Source organism: Chiloscyllium plagiosum, unplaced genomic scaffold (assembly GCF_037043375.1).
Source record: "Chiloscyllium plagiosum isolate Xiang-an unplaced genomic scaffold, Cpla_swu_hap1 HiC_scaffold_3, whole genome shotgun sequence".
NCBI lineage: Eukaryota > Metazoa > Chordata > Chondrichthyes > Orectolobiformes > Hemiscylliidae > Chiloscyllium > Chiloscyllium plagiosum.
This window is the reverse complement of record NW_028270141.1, coordinates 118,845,597-118,865,289: the sequence shown is the minus strand read 5'-3', so window position 1 is coordinate 118,865,289 and position 19,693 is coordinate 118,845,597. Positions and strand designations below refer to the sequence as shown.

The window sequence follows — 19,693 nt, the reverse complement described above, 5'->3', positions numbered from 1 at the left end:
GAAGAAATGAACTAATTGCCCCTTTCTCCAGGATTAAATTCTAACAGATTCCCAGAGTTCATTTAGCCTCTCAACATTGTTTTGCATGTATGCAGTATCCTGCACCATGTACATAACCAATCAGCTTTTTCTTATGATACAAACGTTTGATGATGAGAGATGAAGACCTGAGATGAAATACTTCTCTTTTGTGTATGTACTAGAATTATTCAACCCAGTCACTCAACATGTATTCAAAAAATTCAAACTTTTACAGAGTAATTTTGCAAAGGTAGAGTCTTTGTTTCAAATAAATTGCGCATTAATTGCTGCTGACCATAATGACATCACTTAGCAAAATTGTTTTTTCACTGCTTCTCAGCAGTCTTGAGTTGTTTCCAGGTAGCTTACTAGGATGTGAAGAATGCATGGAATGTTCTAGCGATTGGCACCTACCTACCATGCCTTTCTGTGCAAAGCTGTCCAGCCTTCCTCAGACAATACACAATACTTGACCTGATGACATTTAAGTATATACAGTACACCATTCCATCTCTCTTCATAAATTTATAGCAATCATTTTGGGAACCCTTTACAATCTGTAAACTTAACTTTTGTACCTTGCAGTCGTACTTTTTATCTGTTTATCTTCAAGTTGTGCTCTGTGTATTGATTCCCAGTGCAGCAAGTCATTTTCCATTTTGCGACCCATTACCTTTGCAGCTCATTGAGACTGAGTGATGTGTTGCAAGCTGTGTGATCTATATATTTTATAATATCATTGTTGCTAGAGTTGGAGGGTTTGAGCTGTAGGGTGAGGCTGAATAGGTTGGGGCTGTTTTCCCTGGAGTGTCAGAGGCTGAGGAGTTTTGTAAAATCTTGAGGGCATGGATAGGATAAATAGACAAGGTATTTTCCCTGGGATGGGAAAGTCCAGATCCAGAGGGCATAGGTTTAGGGTGAGGGGGGAAAGATATAAAAGGGACCTAAGGGGCAACTTTTTCACACAGAGGGTGATACGTGTGTGGAATGAACTACCAGAGGAAATGGTGGAAGCTAGTACACTTACAACATTTAAAAAGGCATCTGGATGGGTACATGAATATGAAGGATTTAGAGAGATATGGGCTAAGTGCTGGCAAATGGGAGTAGATTAATTTAGGTTATCTGGTTGGCATGGATGAGTTGACTGTAGGGTCTGTTTCCGTGCAGTACATCTCAGTGACTTTATTTACTTTCAAGTTTAGATTTTTAAATTTTAAATTAGTGACATGTAGACTTTTTTTCTTGTGTGTCTGAACAGTTTAAGGATTAAAACTTTTAAGTATTTCTGTAGTTGATTTCTTTTAAAACAACTTGACAAAGAGGTCTGAAGGAGAGTCATCCTGGGTTTGAAACTCTGCTTCTCTCTGTCTCTCTGACTGACAAATGTGCTGAGTTTCTTCAATATTCTTGGGTTTCTATTAGATTTTCAACATCCATGGTATTTTACTTTTATTTGACAGAGAGGTAGCTTTCAGGACTAATGGGTTTTGTATACATTCAGAGTTTACAACTGAGAAAGGTAAATATTGCGCATGACAGCTTCTGTTAGATACTTCTAAACTTGTTTCTTTTAAATTTAGGGGAAACACCCATGGAGTTAAATGAAGGGCTTTGTTTTAGTTTCAGTTTGGGGAGTTCTACAAAAGTCCTTGGCTGATAATGAATCTATAAAACAATGCTCCTGAAAAAAGAGATTTATTAAAATAACTTATCTTTGACAAAGGAGTTTAGTAATTGTCACAGACCAGAAATGTCTGGATAAAACCCTGAAGAGATTGTTTGAAGCTGAGAACATTTAATCTAGATGAATGAAAGCTCCAAGATGAGGCTATCAGATTTCCCCAACTGAGGAATTTGGAAGTTATCCAATTGTTCCTACACCTCAGTTCGTTCTCCACAAATCTTTCATTGTCTTCCTTTTAATTATTGAATTTGACTTTGAAAATGGTTATTAATTCCGCTTCCATCTTCCTATCAGGTAAGGTATTCTAAATCAATTTAACTCCCTGTGTTACAAAAACAGGCTTGAAGAGTTTATTTAGTTTTGGATAATTTTCTGCTTGAGCAGTATGTCTTCATTGGCTAACAATGTCCAGTGACCTCAACATAACTGTTGAGAAATCACATTAACGATTGGTGAAATAAATGTGACAAGCTTCTCAAAATGGGACTTGCAGATAAGGAATAGATGTATTTCATACCACACTGGGTAAAATGACAAAAGCCTTCGTGGATAGTAATGAATAGAATGCTATGGAATGCTATGGAATCATAGATGAGTGCAAAGCTGAAAGTGGTCTTAGTGGCAGCTGAGAATTTCTACTACAAAGCATTTTTATCCTGAAAATATCCATTAAGGATTTCTCTGTTTCCTGTCACTTTGCTATTATCTGCTTATTCCATGAGAGATAACTTTGCTCATAGGTCTATCCTGTGGCACTGCATCTGCAGGAAGTGCACCTAACTCATGCTCCTCCAAGACTTCGTTAGGGAACTGGAGCGGGAACTAGATAAACTTCGGATCATTCGGGAGGCAGACTCTGTGATAGGTAAGAGTTACAGGGAAGTGGTTACTCCTAGGCACGAAGAAAGCTGGGTAAACTGTTAGAAGCAGGAGAAAACAGCCAGTGCAGGGATCCCCTGTGGTTGTTCCCCTGAAAAACAATTATACCGTTTTGGATACTGTTGGGGGGCGTGACTTACCGGGGCATGCACTAGGGTATAGGTCTCTGCCACACAGCCTGTCCCTGTTGCACAGAAGGGAAGGGAGGTAAAGAGGAGAGTGTTAGTCATTGGGAACTCAATAGTGACAGGATCAGATAGGTTTGTTGGGAATGAACGAGACTCACAGTTGATGTGTTGCCTCCTAGGTGCTAGGGTCCGTGATGTCTCGGATTGTGCCTTTGGGGCTCTGAAGGGAGAGGGTGACCAGCCTCAAGTCGTGGTCCATGTAGGTACTAATGACATAGGTTGAAAGAGACATAGGGATGTAAGGCAGGATTTCAGGGAGCTAGGGTGGAAGCTGAGAGCTAGAACAAACAGAGTTGTTATCTCTGGTTTGTTACCCGTGCCATATGATAACGAGGCTCGGAATAGGGAGAGATATCAGCTGAATATGTGGCTGCAGAGATGGTGCAGGAGGGAGGGTTTCAGGAACTTGGATAATTGGGGCTCATTCTGGGGAAGATGGGGCCTGCACAAACAGGACAGTCTTCATTTGAACCAGAGGGGTACTAATATCCTGGGTGGGAAATTTACTCATGCTATTCGGGTGGGTTTAAACTAGCTCAGCAGGAGGATGGGAACTGAGTTGTAATTTCAGTGGACAGGAGGATGACAGTAGGGAGGACAGGGACAGGGACAGGATTTCATGGTCACAGGAGTGTGCTGGCAGACAGCAAGCTGGTTTGAAGTGTGTCTACTTCAACGCCAGGTGTATCTGGAATAAGGTAGGTGAGCTTGCAGCATGGATAGGTACCTGGGACTTTGACGTTGTGGTCATTTCGAAGACATGGACGGAGCAGGGTCAGCAATGGATGTTGCAGGTTCCAGGTTTAGATCTTTCATTAAGAACAGGGAAAGCAGTAAAAGAGGGGCCTTGTTAGTCAAGGACAGTATAAAGGTGGCTGAAAGAACTTTTGACAAGGGCTCGTCTGCTGAGGTAGTATGGGTTGAGGTTAGAAACAGAAGAGGTGAGGTCACACTGCTTGGAGTTTTTTATAGGCCACCGCAGAGGTTCAGGGATGGGAGGAGAGGATTGGCAAAACGATTCTGGGTAGTAGTGAAAGGAACAGGGTGGTCATTATGGGGGACTTTAACTTACCCAACACTGACTGGAAATGCTTTAACTCTAGTATGTCAGATGGATCAGTTTTTGTCCAATATGTACAGGAGGGTTTCCTGACACGGTATGTTGAAGGTACAACAAGAGGGGAGGCCACACTGGATCTGGTACTTGGTAATGAACCAGGCCAGGTGTTTGATTTAGTTGTAGGTGAGCACTTTGGAGTGAATGACCATAATTCGGTTACGTTTAGTATAGCGATGAAAAGGGATAGGAACATGCCACAAGTCAAGAGTTCTAGATGGAGGAAGGGCAATTATAATGCGATACGGCAAGAATTAGGATGCGTAGAATGGGGTAGCAAAATGCAGGGAATGGGGACAATCAAAATGTGGAGCTGGTTTAAGGAACAGATATGCAGGTACAGTTACAATGTTTAAAACACATTTGTATAAGTACATGACTAGGAAAAGTTTAGAGGGCTATGGACCAAATGCAGGCATGTGGAACGAGGTTAGTTTGAAAATATGGTTGACGTGGAGTGGTTGGACTAAAAAGGGTCTGTTGCTGAGCTGTATGACTCTTTCCATACTCTGCTTTGACTTCCCTTATTTGCTTCTTCCCCTCCCTCTGAAACGTCTATATTCTGCCTGGTTCTCCATTGTATTTTCCACCCAGATTCTGATGTAAGTACACTTTTCGTTCTTTGTCCTAATTTCCGTCTTTTTTATAACTCAAGGAGCTCGAGCTTTATTTGACCTACCTTTCTTTTTTGATGGAATATACCTGGACTGTGCCTGAACCATCTATTGTGTGAATGTAAGATTGCTCAGCTGCGATTTTTCTTGTCAACCTTTCATTCCGATTTATGTGGCTCAGATCCATTCTTACCCCATTGAAATTGTCCCTCCTTGAATTTTTTAATATTATTTTTCACAACTAATCAACGAAGGTGTTGAAAGATGTTAGTCAAAACACACATTTTGTTCATTGCCCCTAAATTTTTCCTGCTCAGATTTCTCCCAGAAGCAGCCTTGAGATCAGTCTTCAATCTTTATGCTATATTGACATCCCTAACAGACGGTAGGAGAGGACAGGCTGTGATGGTGCCAACACTAACTCTTCAGCTCTAATGGTCATTTGGCCAAGGTACTAGTGGCAATCAATGTGGACAGAGCTGTCTCTCGGTATTGAATCAACTTCTTCAGGAATGAAGGGAAGAGAGAGAGATCTGGGGAATGAAACGGCTCCAGATTTCCTGAGAACACCAGCAATCTGGAAACGAATGCTGCCAGTGATTAGATTCGCTTAATCTGCCATCAATACTCCTCACACTTGCTGATTCAGGAGCCTGGCAAAGGCCACTCAAGTTGTCTGCAGACAGGGATAAAGGGACCAAGAAACTTTGGGCAGCATCCACAAAACGCTGAAACGTGTCTAATGTTCTCAACAGGGAGCACAATCCACTGTACAGCTCGTCAGCTCTCGAGGTGAAATTAGAAACTAATACGATATAACAAAGCAAGCTTTAATTTCACCAATGTGAAACCCTCCCCCCACCCCCCCCCCCAAAAACACTGTGGAATTGAAGCAACAGCTCACAAGGTATTCATTTCCTTTTCAAAAGTCCCACATCTACACTAACTCAAACGATAAATTACCAAATAACTGAGGAACTTATAAGAAACTGACGTTCACTTTGTGAGACTGTGTGAACAGAGTGATGCAAGTCAGCAATCCACTCTACAAATGTCCAAATGTTTATTCTTTTTCCATTGACTTGCAAGCATCCATTTCACACTTGCAAGCATATAAAGTCAAGATCGCCCCCAAGGAGAATCTAACCATAGGATTATGTAAAACTAACACTGTAAAACCAGGATGGCCAAAACAGTGCCTCACTCAAGATTATTGAGTGAACAAATCAATGCAGATTACTAGTCTCAGATTTGAACCAGAAGATAGATGCCAGGCTCGATTTCAACTTTGCAGCTCTGGCCAAGATATGATTCAGCAAGGTTTAATTCACTCCCAAAAGTGGAGATCTTGCATTTATCATGATGCAAATCCATGAATTGCAGCTCCCGACTCCCCCACAAACCATTTTTACTTCCAAACAATGGATTTCCTTCACAGTCTGTTCCACCCACGAGGAGGTTGAGCAGTTCATCAACTTCACCAACGCATTCCACCCCGACCTTAAATTCACCTGGACCATCTCTGACATCTCCCTCCCTTTCCTGGATCTCTCCATCTCCATCAATGAAAACCGACTTGACACTGACATTTTTTACAAACCCACCGATTCCCACAGCTACCTGGATTACACCTCTTCCCACCCTACCTCCTGCAAAAATGCCATCCCATATTCCCAACTCCTCCGCCTCTGCCGTATCTGCTCCCAGTGGGACTAGTTCCACCATAGAACACACCAGATGGCCTCCTTCTTTAGAGACCGCAATTTCCCTTCCCACGTGGTTGAAGATGCTCTCCAATGCATCTCATCCACATCCTGCACCTCTGCTCTTAGACCCCACCCCTCCAACCGTAACAAGGACAGAACCCCCCTGGGTGCTTACCTTCCACCCTACCAATCTTCGCATTAACTGCATCATCTGCCAACATTTCTGCCACCTCCAAACGGACCCCGCCACCAGGGATATATTTCCCTCCCCACCCCTTTCCACCTTCCGCAAAGACCATTCCCTCTGTGACTACCTGGTCAGGTCCATGCCCAACAACCCATCCTCCCATCCTGGAACCCTCCCCTGTCACAGCAGGAATTGCAAAACCTGCGCCCAAACCTCCCCCCTCACCTCCATCCAAGGCCCCAAAGGAGCCGTCCACATTCAAAGTTTTACCTGCACATCCACCAATATCACCAATATCATTTATTGTATCAGTTGCTCCTGATGCGGTCTCCTCTACATTGGGGAGACTGGACACCTCCTCACAGAGCGCTTTCGGGAACATCTCCGGGACACCCGCACCAATCAACCACACCGCCCCGTGAATGAACATTTCAACTCCCCCTCCCACTCTGCCGAGGACATGGAGGTCCTGGGCCTCCTTCACCGCCACTCCCTCACCACCAGACGCCTGGAGGAAGAACGCCTCATGTTCCGCCTCGGAACACTTCAACCCCAGGGCATCAATGTGGACTTCACAGTTTCCTAATTCCCCCCCCACCAGTTCCAACCCGAAACATCGATTTTCCTGCTCCTCGGATGCTGCCTGACCTGCTGTGCTTTTCCAGCACCTCTCTAATCTCGACTCTGCACCTAAAATGTCACTGAAGTAACTTGAATCATTTTCAAGCTGATGCACTTGCAAACACAGCATCTTTGCTGTTTTCTGAGTACAATTTTTTTTAAAGTTTGTCAGTATTTTGAATAGAAGATTGATCTTTTTCATTCTACAGCAGCAATATGCCAGACGGAGCCACTTTACAAATAATTCGCTTGTGATTTAATGATTGACAAGATCACTCAGCCAAGTCAGGAACTGCCCACCACGCCCCTTCCTTGTATTACATTGCTGCACATCTTTTATTTGTCTTCTCGGTTTCTTTCTTCCACCCACACCTCCCCTCCACATACCAAAAATGTCACAAGAGTTAAGATGGTTTCCTGATGTCGCCAATTATTTTGAACGTCCATCCCACAGCTGCCTAATTTCTTCTTTTTTTAACAAACCTCCAAACTACAACAGGAGGCCTGACACTAACCAGCAGACAGCAATCAGGAGGAGGTGTGGGTGCAAAGGTCTGCCACCCTGCCCTCCCACGGCATGGACACATAAACAAACACCGAAGCTGACCTGCCAACACATACAGAAACTACCCAGAGTGCACTACTCTTGGCCAAACAGGCTAACATAGAAACCAGACATGGCCAAGCTATAGCCAGACCAGGGAATACACTTCCGGATAAAGCTTTCACAATCAGCTCCCAGCCCAGATTCGCACTGCAGTCCCAACACCCTAAGGGCAGGCACCTTTTATCCAAATGGATACCGCGTAAACAAAGAGGCAGGCCGAGGGATCCCAAAAGACTTCGCTTTCAGGAGGAACACAATGGACACACCTGAATGCCAGGAGAAGGGACATTTACACATGTTCGCATAGACAGGAAATACAGTGAAGAATCCTTTAGAAGACTTTCGCACCCACTCACAGAGATAGCTGGAATCTCTGCATCAATTACCAATGAATTCCTACTGCCGCACACTTGATTAACTTCCATTCAGTTTATTCTTGTTTTAATCTCTTTACAATTTCCACCATTGTACTGTAGCTGCTTTACAATGACCACCTTTGTGTTGTACCTCTATAAAGCATGTCTGCATTGTCTGTTCTGGGAAGAGCATTCTGGCCATCTGTACAGAGAATCAGTTCTGCGTCAGCTTGGTTAATTTCTCCTCCATGATATCACTTTGTTTAATTAAACAGCTTGTCAATTTCACCACGATCCTGGTTTGTGGTCTCTGATGTGTTGCTGGAAAAGCGCAGGTCAGGCAGCATCCAAGGAGCAGGAGAATCGACGTTTCGGGCATGAGCCCTTCTTCAGGAATGAGGAAAGTGTGTCCAGCAGGCTAAGATAAAAGGTAGGGAGGAGGGACTTGGGGGAGGGGCATTCGAAATGCAATAGATGGAAGGAGGTTAAGGTGTGGGTGATAGGCCGGAGTGGGGTGGGGGTGGAGAGGTCAGGAAGAAGATTGCAGGTTAGGAAGGTGGTGCTGAGTTCAAGGGTTGGGACTGAGACAAGATGGAGATGGGGAAATGAGGAAACTGGAGAAATCTGAGTTCATCCCTTGTGGTTGGAGGGTTCCTAGGCGGAAGATGAGGCGGTTTATAGTAAATATCTGTGTTGATTCGGTCACTCGAGATAGAAATGGAAAGGTCTAGGAAGGGGAGGAAGGAGTCTGAGACGGTCCAGGTAAATTTGAGGTCGGGGTGAAAGGTGTTAGTGAAGTGGATGAACTGTTCAACCTCCTCGTGGGAGCATGAGGCAGCGCTGATACAGTCATTGATGTAACGGAGGAAAAAGGTGGGGGGTGATGCCAGTGTAGCTGCAGAAGATGGACTGTTCCACATATCCTACGAAGAGGCAGGCATAGCTGGGGCCAATTCCAATACCGAACCCATATTCCCAATTCCTTCGTCTCTGCCGCATCTGCTCCCAGGAGGACCAGTTCCAATACCGAACCCATATTCCCAATTCCTTCGTCTCTGCTGCATCTGCTCCCAGGAGGACCAATACCGAAACCAAATCAACACGGACATTTACTATAAACCGACCGACTCCCACAGCTACCTAGACTACACCTCCTCCCACCCTGCCCCCTGTAAAAGCGCCATCCCATATTCCCAATTCCTTCGTCTCCGCCGCATCTGCTCCCAGGAGGACCAGTTCCAATACCGAAAAACCCAGATGGCCTCCTTCTTCAAAGGCCGCAATTTACCCCCGGACGTGGTCGACGATGCCCTCCACCGCATCTCCTCCAACACTGGCTCGTCCGCCCTTGAGACCCGCCCCTCCAATCGCCACCAAGACAAAACCCCACTGGTCCTCACCAACCCCACCAACCTCCATGTACAACGTATCATCCATCGTCATTTCTGTCACCTCCAACCGGACCCCGCCACCAGGGATATATTTCCCTACCCTCCCCTATCAGCATTCTGAAAAGACCACTCCCTCCGTGACTCCCTCGTCAGGTCCACACCCCTCACCAACCCAACCTCCACTCCCGGCACCTTCCCCTGCAACCGCAAGAAATGCAAAACTTGCGCCCACACCTACCCCCTTACTTCCCTCCAAGGCCCGAAGGGATCCTTCCATATCCGCCACAAATTCACCTGCACCTCCACACACATCATTTACTGCATCCGCTGCACCCGATGTGGCCTCCTCTATATTGGAGACAGGCCGCCTACTTGCGGAACATTTCAGAGATCACCTCTGCGACACCTGGACCAACCAACTCAACCACCCCGTGGCTCAACACTTCAACTCCCCCTCCCACTCCACCAAGGACATGCAGGTCCTTGGACTCCTCCATCGCCAGACCATAGCAACACGACGGCTGGAGGAAGAGCACCTCCTCCTTGGAACCCTCCAACGACAAGGGATGAACTCAGATTTCTCCAGTTTCCTCATTTCCCCTCCCCCCACCTTGTCTCAGTCCCAACCCTCTAACTCAGCACCACCTTCCTAACCTACAATCTTCTTCCTTACCTCTCCGCCCCACCCCCACTCCAGCCTCTCACCCTCACCTTAACCACCTTCTACCTATTGCATTCCCAACGCCCCTCCCCCAAGTCCCTCCTCCCTACCATTTATCTTAGCCTGCGTGGCACACCCTCCTCATTCCTGAAGAAGGGCTCATGCCCGATATGTCGATTCTCCTGCTCCTTTGATGCTGCCTGACCTGCTGTGCTTTTCCAGCAACACATTTTCAGCTCTGATTTCCAGCATCTGCAGCCCTCACTTTCTCCTTGTGGTCTCTGATCCATTGGGTTCAAGTTCTTCGACAGGAGGTGATTGATGTCCCACTTGCAAGAGGAAGGTGACATTCCCTTTACGCTGTGCCATTAAATCTCGTTTCTGTATTTGTGAGTGAGGTATAGAATACAATGACAATTCAATGAACCCGTGTCACAACAACAGTTCAGCTGTCACAAAACAAATGCTCTGAGTCACCCATTTCCTCCTTCTGTTGGAAGAGTTGCAGTTCTTGAGGAACAGATGTTCCTCTCTCAGAGAGAGAGAGAGAGAGAGAGAGAGAGAGAGAGAGAGAGAGAGACAGACAGAGAGAGAGAGAGAATTGTTGCTGAGTTTAACCTTAGGGTCACCATGTCCCAACCAAAGGGTGAGTTTAAAGAGGTAGGAGTTTCACAGTGACCTGAGCTGGTATGCCACACTGCTGGCATCCATCTGCATTGTCAACCAGCCGTCTAGCCAACTGAGCTAAACGTTTAAGGCTGCAATTGTTCATAGAGGAGAATATTTGAGAACTATGAACACTAAGTCAATAAGATAGCTGCTCCAATTTCCCATCAAATATCACGCCATACTTTGGATCCTGAGTTTAATCCCTGCTGGATGTTGAGTTACCTGGTCTCTATGAAGAAACTATAACTATCCTTGTGTGTCTTTGAGCTCCACAGATGTTTAGGAAGAAAACAACTAACATTGTTGAGTAAACTCTTGTACCTGCCAGGGGATAGCAGGATGTCTTTTATTTATGATAATATGCAAGTTCTGATTTATTTTTTAAAAAAGGGAATTGCATTTTTATACTGTTTGATGTGACTTCAGGACCTTAGTGAAGTACTGTTGGAGGGTAATCTCTGTTGTCGAGCTCCCATAAACAGCAATGGTTGAAGAAGGATTAGATTAGATTACATTACAGTGTAGAAACAGGCCCTTCGGCCCAACAAGTCCACACCGACCCGCCGAAGCGAAACCCACCCATACCCCTACATTTACCCCTTACCTAACACTACAGGCAATTTAGCATGGCCAATTCACCTGACCCTGCACATCTTTTGGACTGTGGGAGGAAACCGGAGCACCCGGAGGAAACCCACGCAGACACGGGGAGAATGTGCAAACTCCACACAGTCAGTCGCCTGAGGCGGGAATTGAACCCGGGTCTCTGGCGCTGCGAGGCAGCAGTGCTAACCACTGGGCCACCATGCCGCCCTAGTTTGAATGAGGGATGGATACAGAGGAGAACAGCTCTACTCTTGATTGAAATTGTGCGAGGATCTTTCATGTCCACTTGGGAGCAGAGCTGGAACCTTAGTTTAACACCACAATGGAAAGGCACAGCACCAAGTCGATGCTCGGTTCAGTTCTGTACTGTTTTTAGGCAGAGGAAAGAATTCAAAGAAAGGCAGATTTGGGCTCATCCATGATCCAGTCAGCAGTTTCCCAATCCACCAGCTCTCCGTAACAAAGCAGCAAGGAGCTGTGGCGGTGAAAGAGAAGGAACTGGAGGGTTGGGTTAGAAACAACAAACACCACTTCCCCACACCCGAGGCATCCATTATTACACACTCAAACATAACTGCTTTGGACAGTAATGCTAAATTCGTCTTGTTAAATTACCATGTTAGGCTGAATCTTACACTTTTTGGCAAAGCACCAGTTGCATTGAATTTTTATGGAGAGTCTTTCACTGCTGGGCTGTGTCATATTTCTCAATGCATCTTACCAAACTACCCACCCTGCCCTGGTGGCACCTTCCTGCCCAATCTGACCCCCATCTTACAAAGCAAATTCCTGCAGAGTCATCCCTTACTGGGGATCCACTGACAGACCAGTATCCCAGGTATCTACCCTTAGAAGGCAGCTGTGCCCTTGGACCAATGTTGGCAACCTCGTATTGCCCCCACTGACAATGTCACGGTGGAGTGAGACACTCCCTTACACATACAGCACCACTCCCACAACCTAGGCACAATTTAAATCCCAGGCCACTCTGTCTACCTGTCCTCAGCTACATCCCATCAAAACACTCTCAGTAAATCAGTGTGATGCTGACCCCAGTGTTCACTATAGACCCACGCCTTGTCACTGTCTAGTTGGGGAACATCACGAAGCAATCAGGCAATTCCAAATGTGAGCTTTTATTTATAAACGTCAAAAGCAAGTGCAAACTAAAGCAAACAGAGGCTGAAGTTGACATCCACAATACATATGAACTGCTAGATTCCTCGCCAATGTCTTTTCTACAGGCAATGATATTCTGGGCACTCGCTCCTACCTACTGGCACTGGGGTCAGTCACATCCTGTCTGACTAGTAATGCCTGACCCAGCGAGCTCTGTCATGGACAAGGAGATCTTCTGCCTCCTCATTCTTCTCTGCAAAACGCTGCTCCCATTCTCCCAGTTCCTCCGCATCTATCACATTGCCACATGCCTGCTCCAATTGTGAAGCATACAACACACCAGAATGATGCAGCAGATTCTGTCCAGACTATACTGGAGGGTCCTCCCAGACTGGCCCAAGCAGAGGGGCCACAACTTCAGCAGCATTCTGGTCAAAGCATTTGCACCAATTTGTAGAAGGTGTGCACACAGACACACATTTATAAACATACACATACATGTTTGTGTAGGCCCAGACCACTGAGAAAAGCTGCATCTCCTTTTGCAAGGTGCCAATGCTGGCTTATACTGTCCACAGGTCACCAGTATGAAACAGATTCCTTTTGCTAACACAGAAAGTCATCTCGGGAAGATTTTTTTCTCCGAATAATATTATGCAGGGGGCCGGCTGCTCTATATAAAATAACAAGTAACAGATACTCAGGAGGGAATTCAAGGCTGTCATACAATCTCAGGTTTCAAATTACATTCATAAACTATGAGAGACATCATCTGAACCCCTCGATTATGTTACAGGTATTTAACTTCCTCCAAGCTATTATTCCATCTGTAAACTACTGTATACGTTGTTTCTGTAGATGTCTGTGTTGTACTGTCTGACCTCTTATACCATCACTTAGTATTTAAGGATATTGGTCATGGTGCATGATCACTTGAGATGCAGTGACATTGTAGACTGTAATGCAAGAGAGTAATTGTCAAAAAGATCTTCATACTTAGAGAATAAGCTGCAATTACATTTGTAACTTCACAAATTAAAAGTACATCTGTTAGACAAATTGCTCAATCAACAAAAACCACCATGTCACCTCACCGCCCACATCACCATGACTCCACCAACACTACCACGACCCACCATCAACGCCACCACTCTGCCAACACCACCACCATCACAACTCCGCCACCACTCCGCCAACACCAACATCACAACTCTGCCACCAACACCACTACTCCACCAACACCGTCACCAACACCACCACTCCGCCAATACCAACACCACTACTCCGCCACCTCCGCCACCACCGCAACCACTCCACCAACACCACTACTCTACCAACACCGTCACCATTCCGCCAACACTGCCACTCCGCGAACACCGCCACCACTCCGCCAACACCACAATTCTGCCAATACTGCCACCACTCCACCAACACCGCCAACACTGCCACACCACTAACACCACCATCACCACCACCATTCAGCCAACATTACCACCGTTCCGCCATCACCACCACCACTAGTCACCATTGGTCATGGTGCATGATCACTTGAGATGCAGTGACATTGCAGGTTGTAATGCAAGAGAGTAATTGTCAAAAAGATCTTCATACTAAGAGTATAAGCTGCAATTACATTCATAATTTCACTAATTAAAAGTACATCTGTTAGACAAATTGCTCAAACAAAAACCACCATGCCACCTCACCGACCACATCACCATGACTCCATCAACACTGCCACCACCCCACCATCACCGCCACCACTCCGCCAACACCATTACTACTCCACTACTCTGCCAACACCAACACCATCACTCTGCCAACACCGCCACCACTCTGCCAACACCGCCACCACCACCACCAACACCAACGCCGTCAACACTCCACCAACACCAACACTCCACCAACACCAACACCACCAACACTCCACCAACACCAACACCAACAACACTCCACCAACACCAACAACACTCCACCAACACCAACACCACCAACACTCCACCAACACCAACAACTCCAACAACACCATCAACACTATCACCATCAACACCAACACTACCACCACCGTCAACACTCCACCAATACCAACACTACTACTCTGCCATCACCGCCACCACTCCACCAACCCCGCCAACACCAACACTCCACCATCATCACCACTCCGCCAAAACCGCCATCACTCCACCAACACCGCTGCTGCCACCACTCTGCCATCACTGATCACCACTCCGCCATCACTCCACCAACACCGCCTCCACCACTCTGCCAATGCCCCGACCACTCTGCCAACACCTCCACCACTCTGCCAACGCCTCCACCACTCTGCCAACACCGCCACAACTCTACCAACACTCCACCAACACCAACACCACCACTCCGCCAACACCAACACTGTCAACATTCCACCAACACCATCAACACTCCAACACCAACACCACTACTCCACCAACATCATCACCACTCCGCCAACACCGCCATCAGTGCACCAACACCGCCGCCACCACTCCGACATCACTTCCGCCTCCACTCCGCCAACACTGGTCACCACCCTGCCAACACCGCCATCACTTCGCCAACACCGCCACCACCCCACCAACACTGCCTCCACTCCGCCAACACCGCCTCCGCCACTCTGCCAATGCCCCGACCACTCTGCCAACGCCCCCACCACTCTTCCAACGCCTCTGCCTCCACTCCGCCAACACCGCCTCCGCCACTCTTCCAACGCCTCCACCACCGCCACTCTGCCAACACCGCCTCCACTCCGCCAATGCCCCGACCACTTGGCAAATGTCTCCACCACTCTTCCAACACGCCACCAACGTCACCGATCCACCATCACCACCACCGCTCAGCCAACATTGCCACCACTCCGCCATCACCGCCACCACTCCACCAATGCCAACAAACCGCCAACACCACCACCACTTCGCCAACATCATCACCACTCCCCATTAGTCTAGTTTGTTTGAGAATGGGTTACCCCACTACCTACTCTTCCTCTTTTCTCTACCCACTCCAACAGAAAGCTCACAGGAAATCTTCATCACCAACAATGCTACTCAGATATATCATGGAGCAAGGTAAGTGACCTCTGTCAGGTAGGTAAAAACAATGACTGCAGATGCTGGATACCAGATTCTGGATTAGTGGTGCTGGAAGAGCGCAGCAGTTCAGGCAGCATCCAAGGAGCTTCGAAATCGACCTTTCGGGCAAAAGCCCTTCATCAGGAATAAAAGCTTTTATTCCTGATGAAGGGCTTTTGCCCGAAACGTTGATTTCGAAGCTCCTTGGATGCTGCCTGAACTGCTGTGCTCTTCCAGCACCACTAATCCAGAAAGTGACCTCTGTCACTCTATCCTTGAACCCACCATTCTCTCCACCCCATCAGCTGCCGTCCTCTCCTCCCCACCACCCACCACCCACCCTCCCTCCACCCAGCCCCCCACCAACCCAAAAACAACATGCCTCATCTCCAGGCAGTCCTTGTTTGTGATGGTGTGATTGAGATTGTGGTTTCATCCTGCTGGATGAGCCAAAGACTTCCAACACAACATTACGCATGTTATACGTCAGGATCAGTGCCGGATCCTCTACTTTTTGTCATTTACATAAATGATTTGGATGTGAGCATAAGATGTATAGTTAGTAAGTTTGCAGATGACACCAAAATTGGAGGAGGTGTAGTGGACAGTGAAGAGAGTTACCTCAGATTACAACAGGATCTGGACCAGATGGGCCAATGAACTGAGAAGTAGCAGATGGAGTTTAATTCAGATAAATGCGAGGTGCTGCATTTTGGGAAAGCAAATCTTAGCAGGACTTATACACTTAATGGTAAAGTCCTAGGGAGTGTTACTGAACAAAGAGACCTTGGAGTGCAGGTTCATAGCTCCTTGAAAGTAGAGTCGCAGGTAGGCAGGATAGTGAAGAAGGTGTTTGGTATGCTTTCCTTAATTGGTCAGAGTATTGAGTACAGGAGTTGGGAGGTCATGTTGCGGCTGTACAGGACATTGCTTAGGCCACTGTTGGAATATTGCATGCAATTCTGGTCTCCTTCCTATCGGAAAGATGTTGTGAAACTTGAAAGGGTTCAGAAAAGATTTACAAGGATGTTGCCAGGATTGGAGGATTTGAGCTACAGGGAGAGGCTGAACAGGCTGGGGCTGTTTTGCCTGGAGCATCGGAGACTGAGGGGTGACCTTAGAGAGGTTTACAAAATTATGAGGGGCATGGATAGGATAAATAGGCAAAGTCTTTTCCCTGGGATCTGGGAGTTCAGAACTAGAGGGCATAGGTTTAGTGTGAGAGGGGAAAGATATAAAAGAGACCTAAGGGGCAACTTTTTCATGCAGAGGGTGGTACATGTATGGAATGAGCTGCCAGAGGAAGTGGTGGAGGCTGGTACAATTGCAACATTTAAGAGGCATTTGGATGGGTATATGAATAGGAAGGGTTTGGAGGGATATGGGCCGGGCGCTGGCAGGTGGGACTAGATTGGGTTGGGATATCTGGTCAGCATGGACGGGCTGGATCGAAGGGTCTGTTTCCATGTTGTACATCTCTATGACTCTAATAAAATCTTATTTAGCATAGGTACATCAATACACAGCAATGTACATGCATTCCCCAATTATCTTTATACAGCAGACGCCTTGATAATCCAGTCTCAAAATATTTGACGTTTTCACACTTAATGTGTAGAGAAGGATATGGTACGAGCACTGTCGCTGCAGTCTGCACTGCCATTGCATTTGGAGTCAGTGTGCACTAGGAACTGTCTTTCATGACCCCATTTGTCATCTTGTGAATGAAGATCAGTGAAGTCTGGATCCTTTCCCCTGTGGGAACTCCTCACTGTAATGGGAAGCACATTTATTTCAGCAAAATGCGGTTGAAATGTTTGAACACATCATTCTTCAACACAAATCTGCCAAACTCTCCTAATAATTAATTTACACCAGCAGCTGCAAAATACTGTCAGGCCAATATAAGGACATTGCTTTACTAATTTTACACCGAAATATTTCAAAGTTTACTGCACATTTACAGATTCCCCCACGTCTCAGCCCTTCTAATAGCACACAACCAGTCGGACCAAAACCAAGTTGTGAAGGGGATGCAAACATTTTTCAGAGAGATATTGATAGATCAAGTAAATGGACAAAATGGAGTATAATGCAGGAAAATATGAATTTGCTCATTTTAGAAGAAAGAACAACAGGCCTGAGCATTATTTCAATGGAGAAAAGCTGCAGAAAGCTGCAACACAAAGGGACTCAAGAGTATTTATGCAGAAAACACAGAAAGCTAGCACAGAGTGCAGCAACAGGGGATCAGGTCAGAAGTCACAACACACCAGGTTATAGTCCAACAGGTTTATCTGAAATCACAAGCTTTCAGAGCACTGCCCCTTTATTAGGTCGCCTATATCTGATGTCGTTTGACTTCTGACCCTGTCGGGCACTTCCCCATCATTGCAGGTAATCAGGAAGGCAAATGAAATCTTGGCCCGTATTTCAAGGGGGCCAGAGTATAAGAGTAGGAAAGTATTACTTCAACTGCACAAGATGCTGGTGAGATCACATCTGCAGCACTGGAAGCAGTTTTTGTCATTTTAAGGAAATCCATCATTTTATTGGAGGCAGTTCAGAGAAGGTTCCCCAGGATGATCCCTGGTATGGAGGGATTGTCTTATGAGCAAAATTTAAATAGTTTGGGATTCTACTCATGGATGTTAGACAAATGAGAGCTGATCTTACTGAGACATACAGGATTATTAAGGGGTTTGACTGGGTAAATGCTGAGAGGGTCCCTCTTCCCATGGGGGAATTGAGACTTGATAAGGGAGCTTCAGGTGAAGGAACCCTCAGGAGGCAGTGACCATCATATGTTCGAATTTACTCTGCAATCTGAGAGGGAGAAGATAGACTCAGAGGTAACAGTATTACTGCTGCATAAAGGAAACTACAGAGGCATGAGGAGGGAGCTGGGGAGAATTGACTGGGAGAGGAGCCTTGCAGGAAAGACAGGGGAACAGCAATGGCAGGGGTTTCTGGGAGTAATTCAGAAGACACAGCAGAGATTCATCCCGAGGAACAAGAAGCATGGTACAGGGAAGGTGAGGCAACCCTGGCTGACCAGGGAAGGTGAGACAACCCTGGCTGACCAGGGATGGTGAGGCAACCCTGGCTGACCAGGGAAGGTGAGGCAACCCTGGCTGACCAGGGAAGGTGAGGCAACCCTGGCTGACCAGGGAAGGTGAGGCAACCCTGGCTGACCAGGGAAGGTGAGGCAACCCTGGCTGACCAGGGAAGGTGAGGCAACCCTGGCTGACCAGGGAAGGTGAGACAACCCTGGCTGACCAGGGATGGTGAGGCAACCCTGACTGACCAGGGAAGGTGAGGCAACCCTGGCTGACCAGGGAAGGTGAGGCAACCCTGGCTGACCAGGGATGGTGAGGCAACCCTGGCTGACCAGGGATGGTGAGGCAACCCTGGCTGACCAGGGAAGGTGAGGCAACCCTGGCTGACCAGGGAAGGTGAGGCAACCCTGGCTGACCAGGGAAGTCAGGGACAGCATAAAAGCAAAAAAGAAAGCACATAATGTGGCAAAGAACAGTGGGAAACCAGAGGATTGGGAAGCTTGAACACCAACAGAGGGCAATAAAAAAAAAGAAATTTGGAGGGAGAAGATTAAATACGAGGGTAAGTTCAAAGTTTGGGTGAAGATTTGTAGCTCGGGTTCTCGTTGCTGTGGTTCTGTTCGCCGAGCTGGAAATTTTTGTTGCAAACGTTTCGTCCCCTGTCTAGGTGACATCCTCAGTGTTTGGGAGCCTCCTGTGAAGCGCTTCTGTGGTGTTTCCTCCGGCATTTATAGTGGCCTGTCCCTGCCGCTTCCAGTTGTCAGTTTCAGCTGTCCGCTGTAGTGGCCGGTATATTGGGTCCAGGTCGATGTGTTTGTTGATGGAGTTTGTGGATGAGTGCCATGCTTCTAGGAATTCCCTGGCTGTTCTTTGTTTGGCTTGCCCTATAATGGTGGTGTTGTCCCAGTCAAATTCATGTTGCTTGTCGTCTGCGTGTGTGGCTACTAAGGATAGCTGGTCGTGGCGTTTTGTGGCTAGTTGATGTTCATGGATGCAGATCGTTAGCTGTCTTCCTGTTTGTCCTATATAGTGTTTTGTGCAGTCCTTGCATGGGATTTTGTACACTACATTAGTTTTGCTCATGCTAGGTGTCAGGTCCTTCGTTCTGCTGAGTTGTTG

The 19,693-nt window shown here is 46.8% G+C and overlaps 1 protein-coding gene and 1 long non-coding RNA gene across 8 annotated transcripts in view; both read right to left on the bottom strand.

Annotated features, from left to right (window-relative positions):
• sobpa (sine oculis binding protein homolog (Drosophila) a) overlaps positions 1-19,693 on the bottom strand; it is a 354,580-nt gene that overhangs the window by 288,990 nt on the left and 45,897 nt on the right. The window lies entirely within an intron of this gene.
• LOC148150651 (uncharacterized) overlaps positions 1-19,693 on the bottom strand; it is a 45,870-nt gene that overhangs the window by 3,917 nt on the left and 22,260 nt on the right. The window contains exon 2 of the long non-coding RNA XR_015751951.1: positions 17,149-17,286. This is a non-coding gene — a long non-coding RNA (uncharacterized LOC148150651). The remainder of the gene's footprint in view (positions 1-17,148; positions 17,287-19,693) is intronic.